At 36.6% G+C, this 13,179-nt stretch overlaps 1 protein-coding gene across 1 annotated transcript in view; it reads left to right on the top strand.

Moving 5' to 3' along the window:
* Nucleotides 1-13,179, top strand: part of CDKAL1 (CDKAL1 threonylcarbamoyladenosine tRNA methylthiotransferase) — a 433,593-nt gene that overhangs the window by 316,088 nt on the left and 104,326 nt on the right. The window lies entirely within an intron of this gene.

The following is a 13,179-nucleotide window of genomic DNA, read 5'->3' as shown; positions in this document are numbered from 1 at the left end:
TACAGGCACCGATCTTTTCCGAAAAGGGCAGATGACACTAATCCAGATGGACAGATCTGCCACCATAAATTCAGAAAAGACAGTTAAGGCTGCAGGCCTGTCTTGTTTCTCCTGGAGAAAAAATGTCCATGGAGAATCAGACATCTGTCTAAATGGTCTCATCATTTCATAACAATCAATTAGGTTATGCTTACTATAAATTCTGTCTCCAGTGTAGAGAAAAGTTAGAGCATAATTAAGCAAAGCTAAGCATAATTTTCTATTTGTAAGCAATTGCAGTGATTTGCTGAGTGATGTATTTAAAAAATGAGTCAAGATGTTGTTTGAAATGTTATGATACCCCAAAATTCTGTTTGTTCATTTGTTTTTCTGGCTTTTACCCCCATCTCATACATTTACTGCTGAGTACATTATCTCAGGTATGAGTTTGGATGCTCATAATCTCCAGCGGGATCTCTGTACAAAATTCTTATTCTGAAATGTGTTAACTATAAAGTGCTATTTTATAGGTTGTAATTATTATTATTTTGGATCTGGATTTCTTCATTTCCCTATTGCATTTAATCATAAAAGTGATATTGCTGATAGTTGCATATTTCAAAATGCAGGTTCTAGTCAGGTATATATTTTAGTGAGCAATGTAATAGAACAAGATTTAGTGGTGTATGGCAGGGTGTTTTTTTATTTAGCTGCATTGCAAAGGATCCAACTATGTTAGTTCTAAATGTAAAAATTTCTGTTTGTAAAATCAAGCATCTGTAACTTTTTATGCTCTTGATACTTTTAAATTCACTGTACTTTATTTTTCAAGGAACTGTTAATTGTCTGGAGATTTGGCGAGGGAAGAGTTATCTCTGTCCTTGAGATATGGTCTGTCACAATTTATGAAAGCATTAGGGAATGTTGTTGTCTTTCATTCACCTTGGTTTCTGTCACGTGGAAACAAAGTGAAGAGAGAGCCATTTTGCAAATAAGTGTCGTCGTAAGGTACAGCTAGGTTCGTCCCTATTGAGAACTGGAGATGGCAGCTGTTTTGAGAGCAGTAGTGTGACTGTAGCTTCATGATTACACTGCCCTCAGCTGCAGCGTGGCTGGATTCCAACCTTTCTATATGTATTTGCAATGTGCTAAACCTTTGAGTTAATTAGTGTAAATATTAGATTTTTTTTTTTTTCAAAAAAGCTTTGTGAGATCTAGATAAAAGACTGTATTCAATTTCTCTCACAATCACTCTCTCTCTCTTTTTATATATATATATATATATATATATATATATTTATATATGTATATATCATAAAATAATTACCTCGTTCCCAGCCAGAAAATTTAATGTCAGTCAACTGCTGGACCTTTCCTTTAATTTGTCTGAAGAGTGTCTACTTGACTTTTATCTCTGTATTTAGTTATGTTAAGCATGCTGCTTACTATATTGTGAGGAATAATTAAGTTATAAAATTCGTACCTGAACTGCCATATGATCTCAAGAATCATTTACTTCAGAAAGAGAGGTAGGTACAGGATATTCCTGTGTTCATCCATCCATGCTGTAGGTGGTTTGCCCCCTGATGTCCATCCACCTGCAAATGCTGTGTCCAGGAAAAATGCCTCCTGAATCTAAATCCTCATCTGTCTAGATACTGGGCATTTTTTTTTCTGTTAAATATGCCCGCTGTTCCATTGTTACTAGGATAAATCTATGATCAGATATTACATCTTCCTCCATGTAATCACTCCTCCTCTTAGTTCTGTCACCACTTTTTTTTTACCAGTTCTAGAAGCACTGAGCCATTATTTTCTATCTGGATAGTATAATGCCACGTGCACCCTCTCCATGTTGCATTCCAGACAAGTTGTGTTTGGCCCTTTGGGGTTGGATTAAATGATTTTTCTAGGACCCTTCCAACCCAAACCATTCATTCATTTCTGTGTAAGCAAACCAACAAGCTGGTAATTTATCCCTTACATCTATGATAGCCTTTTTTTTTTTTTTTTTTTCCTCTAAGACTGCCTTGCTCTTGCTTCCTTTTAAGGGTTCTCCAGTACATTTCCTAGCACCCCTTTGTGACTGAATGGCCACAGATTCCCTATAGTGCAAGACATTGGAAATAGGCATTCTTGAGTACCAGCAGGTATGGCATGATGTTTAACTTGTCCTTTGCTGGATAGATGTAGGTTTTGTAGTTCTGAATATCCATGGACAAACAGCTAGATCTCCTGTGACAGCTCTTGTGCTCATTATCTATTCAGAATAAAGGATTGCCCATGTATCCTCACACTGCCCCTGTCTGATTAGGAAACAACCACATCCCTCATTCAGGCGCTATCAGTTGTCCTCTCCCTCAGTACCTTTTTAGTCTAAGCAGCTGGACACCAACTGGAATAGCATTGCTTGTGCAAGGGACTCTTTTTGTTCCTTTGAGCTCCCTCAGTAAGTTCCGTAGCTAAATGGCATCATGTGCCCCAGGAGCTGTATGCAGCTGTGATAATTGCTTCTGGAGTATCAAAGATGCTTGGCCCCTGACACCCCTTTCCAACACATGCAGTAATGCATGATGTAGCCTGCAGAATGTACTTTGTGTAGGAGAAATCAACACTGATCAACATCTGTGCTTGACTGCTGAACCTCTGTACTACGCTTTGTTTCCTCGGCAGTACGGTTTTATTTATTGCTTGCTACTTTGCCTGAGCAAGGACTTTTACAGCAAGTTCGGCAACAGAGTTAAAAATGCGGAGGCTGGAGGGGAAAGCAGACCATGAAGGAAAAATCAATATATAATCCTTCATATTTGTCAGTGAACTATTGAAGTATCACAAGTTAACGTTTTCCTGCAAGTTTTGCACTTCCTCTAGTAGTTTTATTTACACCATGTTTCCTTATACTTTTTATAAGATTGATGTGAGTACTGCGGAAAGCCTTACTCATCAAGATAGCTATGCTTTCTCATACATGCAAAGGCAGTTGTGCCTTGCACAACTTGTTTTAATTGATATAGCTGCTGGTTACTGGGGGCAAATCAGTGTTTGCTCTTTGTATTCCTTTCTGGATGCTTAGAGATAGTTTTGCACACTTTTCTCTATGTTTTTCCGAGAGTTATACAAGCTAACTGATCTATGAGAGCCTGGTTTTTCCTTTTTCCCTGATTTAAACGTGGATGAAGAATCTGGCTTCTTTAAGAATGCTGTATCTTCAAATCTACCACAGTGCTCGCAATTCACTATGCAGCCAGAACTGCAGGTTTGTGTAATGAAGTCAAAGGAAGGTAATTACCTGTAAATATCTTTTGTGCTTGAAAATGCTGCTAAATAGAATTTTACAGAAATTATAGACAATTATTTTTTTCCCAAGCTAGATTCAGCTTAAGTTCAAACCACTTTAATTTATTTGACCAGGTGCTGAAACGAAAGTCTGTTGTTGTTGTGTAAAACAGTTGAGCTGGTATGTTTTAAAACAGGTTGTACCCTTTAGTGAAGCTGTAAGCGATCTGCCTCTGGAGCTGCTGAAAAATCAGTTCATAACTGAATCTGGCGAATGAGTGAAATTCCACAGTCACAGCTGGACTTTGCAGAGTCAGGCCTCTGGGAAAGGACAAGAACATTTTGACTCTAGCCTTGAGCCATGTCTCTTAAGTCTTGCACTGGTGTTCAGACACCTGGTAGAATGTCGTACGCCTTCAAGGAGCACAACTGTGTTGCTTGAAAAAGCAAGTCAAAATCCACAGCTAGTCTGGAAATACACTTGGGAATCCCAGTTGTGGTTTTTTTTTTTTGTTTTGTTTTTTGTTTTTTGTTTTTTTTTTTTAAATTATGCTGTTTTTTGCAGCAGAAGTGATGGGAACAAAAATTACCAACAGCTTCCTTATAAGCTGTTTACTAATGTAGTTTGAAAATTTGAGCATTTCAAAGTAAATGTACAGCTATAGGTTCAAACTAGGCCATGTTGTTAAGAAAAAGAATTAAAAGAGGCTGGAAAATAAAATGAAAAGGATATATACAGGGAGGAGAGTACAGAGTTCTTTCTAAACTTTGCTTTCAAGACAGAAGTAGAAACAGATTCTGTAAAGAGGCTGAAAGCACTGCTAACATAGTATAGAACATATTGAAGTCATGTACAGTTCACATGTTGTGAATGTCCAGTATAAAGAACTACTTTTATGAAGTTGTAGTCCTGTATGGTTTTCAGTGCACATAGACATTTGATTTACCATCCTCCTTCCTCTTTGAGTCCATCCCGAAACCCTGACAGATTCTATGATTTTAGTTGTAAAGAAGCTGAAATAGTATCAGAAGTTTTGTATACCACATATTTCTGCACTGAGTAGAAGGAGAGAAGGTACTCTACACAGGCTATGTTAAATAGTATTTGATGTTGCAAGAGAACATTTTTTACCTCCAATACAAATATATATATGATTAGCATTGCAGGGAAATTTCTTATTTCGGTACAAACTTTTTCTCACAAGAGTTCAAAAGTCAAAAATAGGAATGTAATTCAGTGAAATAAGTTTTGCAGTGTTGTGAAGGTTTTTTTCCTTGTTGGTTTTTATGGTTTAGCACCTATAGCATTTGCTTATAAAAAAGAGAGAAGTGTATATCATTCTTCTACCTTCTTGGATGTCTCTTAATCTGCTGTTTATCTTAATGGCCTTGGGCAGACTGAGCAGTCTCTCAGTGTCCTGAGTTTATCTATTTCAGATTCAGCATGAATCTGAAATACTACTAGGCTCCAGAGATAATCAGTCCTCAGAAAACTTCCATATACTATCCTTTCAGCATGTAATATTCCTGTCTTTGGCCTGCTGTTTTCGTTACATCTCCATACATACCCGTAGGTACCTTGCAGAACTCATGCACGCAAGGGGGCCTTTATGGCAAGTGGATGTTGTGTTTGTGTATTCTGTATCCTTTCCTCTCCAATGGCTCCTAATTAAGTGGAAAAAACATGGAAGTTTTAACTCTGTCTTTCTATCACTTGTACGTGAATTATAGTTAGATATCAGAAATCTTTTTTTAATCCAGAATTTTAGTACGCTTTAGGAACCAGACTTCCCAGAGCTGGAAACAGTGCAAGTGGCTGTAGACACAAAAGAGGACTGCTCATAACTTAATCCATAAAATTGGATGTATGCTTCAGAACATCAATATATATCCAAAATAAAATAATAGTAATAATAATTAAAAAAAGCTCTTGGCTTAGGCAGTTCTGGACTTCCTCAAATGAAAGCATAATTTAGATTTAATAGTTTGGTACTTAACATGAATAGCAAATGAATAATCTATGCAGATCTGGTATTAATTATGTCACTTAAATGGTCTTAGCTTTACTACTTTATTACCTTTGTTGTCTAGCATAAATGGGTTCTGGTTGAGTGTACTAGTGTACTAGTTTTGTGTCTACCTGTAGCTGTTATTTTAGGACTCCAGGAACAGAATTTGCCAGTGCCATAAACCCAGTTTAAAAATATATATATATATATTAAATGTTGCAGACAAATATAATTCTAATTTTTTAAACCTGCAGTTTCCCTTTACTGTTTTTCAATATAAATCTGATATTTTTTTTTATATCATGGAGTTGGCTAAGCTTGTCCATCATTTGCAAATCACATGACCTTTATGATGTTCCATAAATTCTGCTTTTGAGGACACTGAAATATCCTGAGGTGGGTCCTCGTTGACCCTTTCCTGAACTCCATCTGTCTTTAATAATCCAAGCACATTCCTTCAAAACCATCACAGTCGATCAGGTCACGGTGTGCTTTGGAACCTGTATCTTCTGCTGCTGTGGTTGCTGTGCCTCCACCCTGGTCACTGTGCTGAAAATCTGCGTGGAATTTGCAACTGCTGAACAAGTGGAAGTAGATTGGAGGACTTCATTATAAACTGAGATGAAACAGAGCAGATACAGGGCAATTCTTGCGTGTCTGATGAATTTGTGTCTTCGTGGGTACACAAGTGGTCTCTCCCACACAGCACGCATTTGAGCACTGCATATTGCTCTTTCATACCACACCATACCTTCTGGAGCACTTCCTTTCTGCTCTTTTTGTTGTTTCTGGGATGCTGGAAAGCTAGATGCTTTTGAGGCAGCTGTTGTGCAATAGAGGACATGGATTTCTTACCACATTATAAAAAGGAAAATAATGCACTGTAAACAGCTCTGTCCTGGACTTACGTGTTTTATTACTAAAAAATATCTTGCAATTCTTTGTTTTATTTTATTGCAGAAGTGGGTGTAATTCCAAATCAGCCCATTCCTTGTGACCAATCCCTTTATTTCTGATTCAGTGTCAATCTAATTCAAAATCTGTCTGATACATCAAGCCAAGTTTCTGTCAGACACCTTTGTTCTATGATATCTTTTTGGGCTAAGAAGAATTCCTAAATCAGTTACAGTGGCATCCTTAGAACACATCCACTTCATGTAGATAAAGGTAGATTATCAAAATTTGGGTATGAATTCCAGGCATAAAAATCTGCCATATATGAAAAAGGGCGTTTAGAAATCATATCTAATGAAGACAACTAAAATGTAAGGTCCCTCAGGAAGAACAAGCATTGAAGGCCCTTTTCTAAATAAAACATTTCTTTGTGAAAGTCTTCATAGTAATTTTTATGTAGTTAATGCTCTGGTTAGGGGGAGAATTTGCTATGAAGAAGGTATAGGAAGTGTTAATCCCAAATTAAATTAAAGAACTCAAATGTACCAGAAGCAATATGAATTCATTAAGATTTGTAAAGTATGCAAGTTCACAGAGTTTGTATTACATAGCTGAAATTATTAGAGGCAAAAAAAAAGAGAAAATTGCAATGCCCAGCGTTTAACTGAAGCAATATTCTTCAAAAAAATTGTTTCAAACATGTTGACAGATACTTTTGTGACGATTCTATGCTGTTTTCTGAAGACATTTGTATTTTTCATAAATAAGAATCTCTGCTTAAAATATGAACCAGACTAAACCATGATTATTTGTGTTGTCATAATCCTGAATACACTTTAATGTTTCTGATCATTTTTAAGATTAATATTTTTTTGAAAAGATGTGCAAAGTTTTGTATATTTCCCTCTTTGGGGGAAAAAAGCCACATTGCATGGGCTCATATAAAACTTTGTTTTAAATTTATTTTAATAAAGATTCACTGACTATGTAAAGTACACAAAGACTAAAGAATATACAAAATCTAAAATATCGATGTGTAATTCTGTTGTTAATAGTATCTGGAAAATATGTCTACCATACTGGGACATTAAGATAAACTGCTGAATATGACATACCGTGTGCTAAGTGACCTTTTGCTTGGATACACCAGAAATTATTGAAGTAATTTCTTAGGCCAAGCTAAATAATGAAATACATGTGTATCAATAGTTAAAGCAGAGCAGTGCAGCGTGTCAATTTTGAAATGGTAATGTAGATAGGTTAGGTCAGGACTAGCTAATCCCAAACTGTTTTTTTGTTGTTGTTTTGTTTTGTTTTGTTTTGTTTTTGTCTGCTTCATTTTAGATGTGATCAGAAGGACAGGACTGATATCAGTGGAAGTAAATTAGCAATAAGAAGCAGGAAACTTGTCAAGTCTGTGTTGTCACTTCTGTCTGGTCAGACCTTATAGGGCACAGACACAAGACCATAATGAACACCAGCTTTATCATGAAATCTGGCTGGGGTGCAACATTTTTTTCAAGTTTACCTGAAGGTGATGCACTGAATAACTCAAGGTCAAAGAGTTCATCATTGCTTTCTGATCTCCTCTTAGAAATTGTTTTGCAGAACAAAAGGTAATCTGTAACCTTTGATAACTTGGCAGTTTTGGTGACTTGACTTATATCTGTGTTGTGATTACATGTATAGAAATTTAAGACTTTATGGACTGAATCTCCAAGCAAGGTGTATGGACTGAATCTCCCCAGCAAGGTGTATGGACTGAATCTCCCAAGCAAGGAACAAAGAAATGTTCCTTGGTTACAGTAGATGCTACACGTTCCTATGTTATTTTGTCAGTTAACTCTTTGATTCTGTGATTCTTTGGAGATATAAATTAGGCCAGTCCGTGTATTTTGGTAGGGTGCTTCTGAACTCCATTCTCTTATAAAAGTTTTGGGGTTTGGAGCTGCCCAAGGCCTTTGTTATTTTGAGATCACTGAATTACTAGGGGGTGGGCATGGATATACAGCTTTTCTACTGCTCTAAAAAGCATGTTACTGAAATTACAGAATCACAGAATTTCTAGGTTGGAAGAGACCTCAAGATCATCGAGTCCAACCTCTGACCTAACACTAACAGTCCCCACTAAACCATATCCCTAAGCTCTACATCTAAACGTCTTTTGAAGACCTCCAGGGATGGTGACTCCACCACTTCCCTGGGCAGCCTGTTCCAATGTCTAACAACCCTTTCGGTAAAGAAGTTCTTCCTAACATCTAACCTAAAACTCCCCTGGCTCAACTTAAGCCCATTCCCCCTCGTCCTGTCACCAGGCACGTGGGAGAACAAACCAACCCCCACCTCGCTACAGCCTCCCTTGAGGTACCTATAGAGAGCGATAAGGTCGCCCCTGAGCCTCCTCTTCTCCAGGCTGAACAAGCCCAGCTCCCTCAGCCACTCCTCGTAGGACTTGTTCTCCAGGCCCCTCACCAGCTTCGTCGCCCTTCTCTGCACCCGCTCAAGCACCTCGATGTCCTTCTTGTAGCGAGGGGCCCAAAACTGAACACAGTACTCGAGGTGCGGCCTCACCAGAGCCGAGTACAGGGGGAGCATTCTCTAAATTAGCATTATATAACTAAATATACACCTACTATATATACATGCCTACTACACAAGCAAGCAGTGTGGTTTCCCAGACTTGTTTGAAAGAAATGTTACTATTACTTGTTAGCGTGATCGAGTGCATGAGATGCTTCATAAGCTCTAAATCAAATAAGATTCCTGAGGCAAAACTAAATTTTGTTTTATTTCTAATCCAGTAGGATGCAAAGGAGAGAAATAGGGGAGAAGATAGGTGAAAGATGATCTGAAATATTTATCTGGTTGCCTTGACACATTGCTATTCACTGTCACCATTAGGGAAACGAAGGATGTTTGAATGGAACAAGGTACAAGGCCCTGCTTCTGAGTAAGGCCCCACATACTGGAGGAACTGTAAGGGTTGGAAGCAGGAAAAAAAAAGGGAGAATTTTGCTGATGTTATAAGGCTGCCACCTTCAAAGAAATTGGTAGAATCTGCAGATCTGCAGTGGTATTTGACTGGAATTATTAAGGACCTTGAAGGTGAAAACAGACATATTAAAACAGAACATTGAATTTAAAGGAAAACAGTACATCACTGGTTTCATATCAGGGAGTAATCTCAAAATCCTTTATTACTAGGTGAAAAACTGAGAATATTCCATATAAGTTAGCTGCTTCTAAGTAATCTATAATAAAAATATCTCAGCAATATTGGAATTCTCATTCACACTGAACATGATAGACCATGCTTACAGGAAAGCAAACAAGTTACAGGCTACAATAATATCATCAGAAAGACACGTAGTTATCATCTGTGCAAGCAAAGAGGATTACCAGAAAAGCGTAATATACCTGTGTGAGTCCATGGTGTTTAGTATTCAGTATAGTTATTTCATTTCTAAGCTTATTTTTATGAAGTATTTTCTCTTCACAAAAAAAGGTGTAGTTAGGTTACCCCTACCTTTACCCTATTTTCACACCATTATATAGAAAAAAAAAATTAAGTTTAGCTTTATTTTTCTAAAATAGACAATACAAAATTCCATGCTGGTTAGCTATTGTGTAGAAAATGTTTTGTGGTTTTACAGACTAAACCTACATTTTATTTATTTATGTATTGTATTCTGTTTGTTCTTTAAGTGATACGATCTACATTGTAGTCTTCCAGCATTAGAAAATATTTCATTATTACCATAAATCAGTGCACAGGGAAAAAAGTAAAACCACAAGAATCTCATCATTCTTGGCTTTTATTGGTATATAATTCTGAATGGGACTAAAGGGAAGCTTTACTGATGCTATATTTTAAGTATATAATATGCATCTCAGACGGCCAATGCCCCTTTAAAATCTCAAAAGTTATGAGTAAGATCTCAGAAAATCTCAGGCCCAGAAAATCGGTCAAAGAAAGAAAATATTTAGATTAAAATGTGTTATATGCTTGTATGCTTACAAGAAAAAAAAAAATCATCATCATCAAGCTTTTCCATACTTCTTGGAGTTAAATGCAGCAATAAAAAGTATTTCTGTTGTATCTCCTGTATAATATAACATTTTAAAAATGTATTGAAACAGAAAAGTGAAAAATTGTTTGCATGCTCACATGCAATTTTTTTTTCCTAAGTGACCCATATTAACATAGTATCTGAACGCCCGTCTGTATCTCTGTAGGTTTAAAATTTAAGTCAGCACAGGATTGAATCATCAGAATTTTGCAGCCCATCAAAACTCCTACCCCTGTATCACAGGCCCTGCTATCAGTCTCTGCTCTTTTCATTTTTGGAAATACCACATGCTGAGATGTATGTTGAATTAAAAATAAAAATAAAAATCAGAAATATAATAAATTTAGAAATACCTTGTGCAGTTCCAAGAGAGTGTTTGAAAACAGTAGTGCTGCTGTACATGGAGCATAATGATGGGAAAGTACATTTGCCTAAATTCTGAAGGTATTTTGGCGTGTTGTTGGTTTGTAGTTTTTGTTTGTTTGGTTGGTTGGTTGGTTTTTTAACCAGAAGATTTGACAGCAGTACTGGTACAGAACAAAGGAATGGGCAATCAGAACACAAAGGGAAAGAGCAGGAAGACAGAGGGAAGAAGAACATTTTGATATTGGCCAAGGGAAGGATGTGTAAGAGTCAAGCTGCGTCAGGGAAAGAAGTCTTGGGGAGATGCACTTAACTAGACAGTAACATAGGGCTCGAGCTACATTTAGCTACAATGCTAAAACATTTTTGTCTCATCGTATTCAAAGTTCCAAAAAAACAGTCAAATACTGTTTAGATTTAGATTAACTAAGCAGGTAGGACATCCTGGGAGTTTTCTGGGAGCATTTATTCATGTGTGTCTCTGGATGTCCATTCCACATTCCTCTGTTTCATGAATTTCCAGCATTTCCTCAGTCAGGAGCATTTTCCTTTTGTAAACAAGCAAACAAAACAGAGCAAAACTTCTACCTTTTGTGAGTGAGGAAAGAAACTGTGATTTCCTGTAATAAAAAAGTGGAAGATGTATAAGGGGTGGCACCTTCATTCTTTGTCTTGTCTAACCAAGTGTGTGACTGGCAGTTTGGACATAGTGTGAAGGTGAAGGATGGGGCCATAAAATTTCACTGATTTTTACTGAAGCTATTTCAATAAAAATACTCAAAATCACTTTGTTTGCACTCAAAATGAGGGAAATAGTCTTTAGTAAAAAAAGAAGAAAAAAAGAATTTACTTTTTTTGCTTGATTTTGTTCGTTTCTCCTAGAAAGTTTAGTGGAGGTCTCTAGATTCCAAACTAAAATGCTTTTGTCTACTTTTTGCATGATTATACATTAAATTAATTTTAAGAAACTTTAATATAATCATTTTGATATCTCTATTCAACTTACTATGGCACCTCTCCAAATCCCTTTTATATGATTTTAAGCATTTTTGCTTTTCATAACCGTACAAGGAATGAAGTCTTAGGGTGGAGATGGAGTTTGGGTTGTGCTACATGAAGCTTTCACTTGAATGTTTTGGTGTTTTGTTCCCACCCCTTTGGAAATAAAACAGGTATTAATGGGGGCTAGATAGCCAAGATTCCTCTACTAAGGGAGATCTTTTCTTTGGCAAAGGCATGTTGGATTGCTGAGAAATTCTATACTAACAAAAACATCTTTATTAGTATCAGTTTTGTTGGTTTTAAAGTTTTGTTGCTTAGTAAACTCACATAAACAGGGCCTGTTAGGTATTACTTACTGTAATTTAATAGAATTGTCTATAAGAGAAATAACCCTCTCATGCTGAAAAGAAAATTCACCATTCTTTGAACAGGGGCAAGAGATTGTCTGACTATTTAATGGCCACAACTGAGTTAGTGACCTCACAAAAGTAGGTCACTAATCTGATGCCTTTAATGACTCAGAAATATCCAGCTGTCATAAATTTGTACAAGTAACTAAAGTTATTCCTTCTGTGACTAAGTGTATGAGTCTGAACATTTCACTGAAAGTAAAGACAGCGTAAGGAAAGGAAATACATAATGAAAAATTACTAAATTGTCCTACAGTTTTCAGAAGTGCAGTCGTGCAGCTGTATGTTTAGTTCACGGAATGCTAGAGACATGACTAGATCCTACCAGTTGGAAAACTGCTTTTGTGGGAGTGATGGCTAGAGCAAGACAACAGTACAGACTGCAAGCAAGGAATTCTTGTCGTTGTCTCCTCTTTATGGTTTCCGACGTAGAGTGCTCTGCCTTCCTGAGCTATGAATAAAGTCAACATAGTTTTTGACATAAGAAAACTCTGAACTTATTTGTGACTCATCCCTGTATTAAAGATGATGAATGTTTTTTCCTCTGCCCCCCTTCCATAGGATGCAGCTGAGAGAGTTCTATGTAACATCTGCTGAAATCACTGAAAGGTCTTTCATTGATTTCAGTAGAAGCTGGATTAAACAGGGTTTGTTTTTGAACTTTGTTCCTAAGAGAAAGAGCTTCTTTCCCTTTGCCTTGGCATTAAATGGCATACCACCTATTAATTTTCCACAATCAAGGCAAAGAGAGTATTAGCATCAAAAGAAATAGAAAAATAATATATGCTTCTTCTTTAAACCGCCTTCCTTTTAAACCTAATCTGCTATAAAGCAAGACTGCAAGTAAACACTAGAATAGCTGACAAGTCTTTGCATGATTCGAGCCTAATCTTCAAGCTTTGTTATCTATATTCTAAAACATTATTTATGATTTATTGTTCAGAAATTAAAACAAATCTGAATTGTTTACACATTCCACTGATGTTCCATAGATTAGTATTTATTTTTTTATGAAGGATATGTTCTTAGCATTGTTAATATATATGTTAATTATTTCCTGTGATATTTAATATACTTAATCTGCATACACTGCTCTTCAGTTCCATTAACAAAGTGGGGATAGAATGTGTTTGTACCTGCACACAGCTTTTTAAATCTCTAGTCTCTTTCTTTTTC

The sequence above is a fragment of the Netta rufina genome (assembly GCF_964035555.1).
Source record: "Netta rufina genome assembly, chromosome: 2".
Classification (NCBI taxonomy): Eukaryota; Metazoa; Chordata; class Aves; order Anseriformes; family Anatidae; genus Netta; species Netta rufina.
This window is presented reverse-complemented; position numbering and strand designations above follow the sequence as displayed.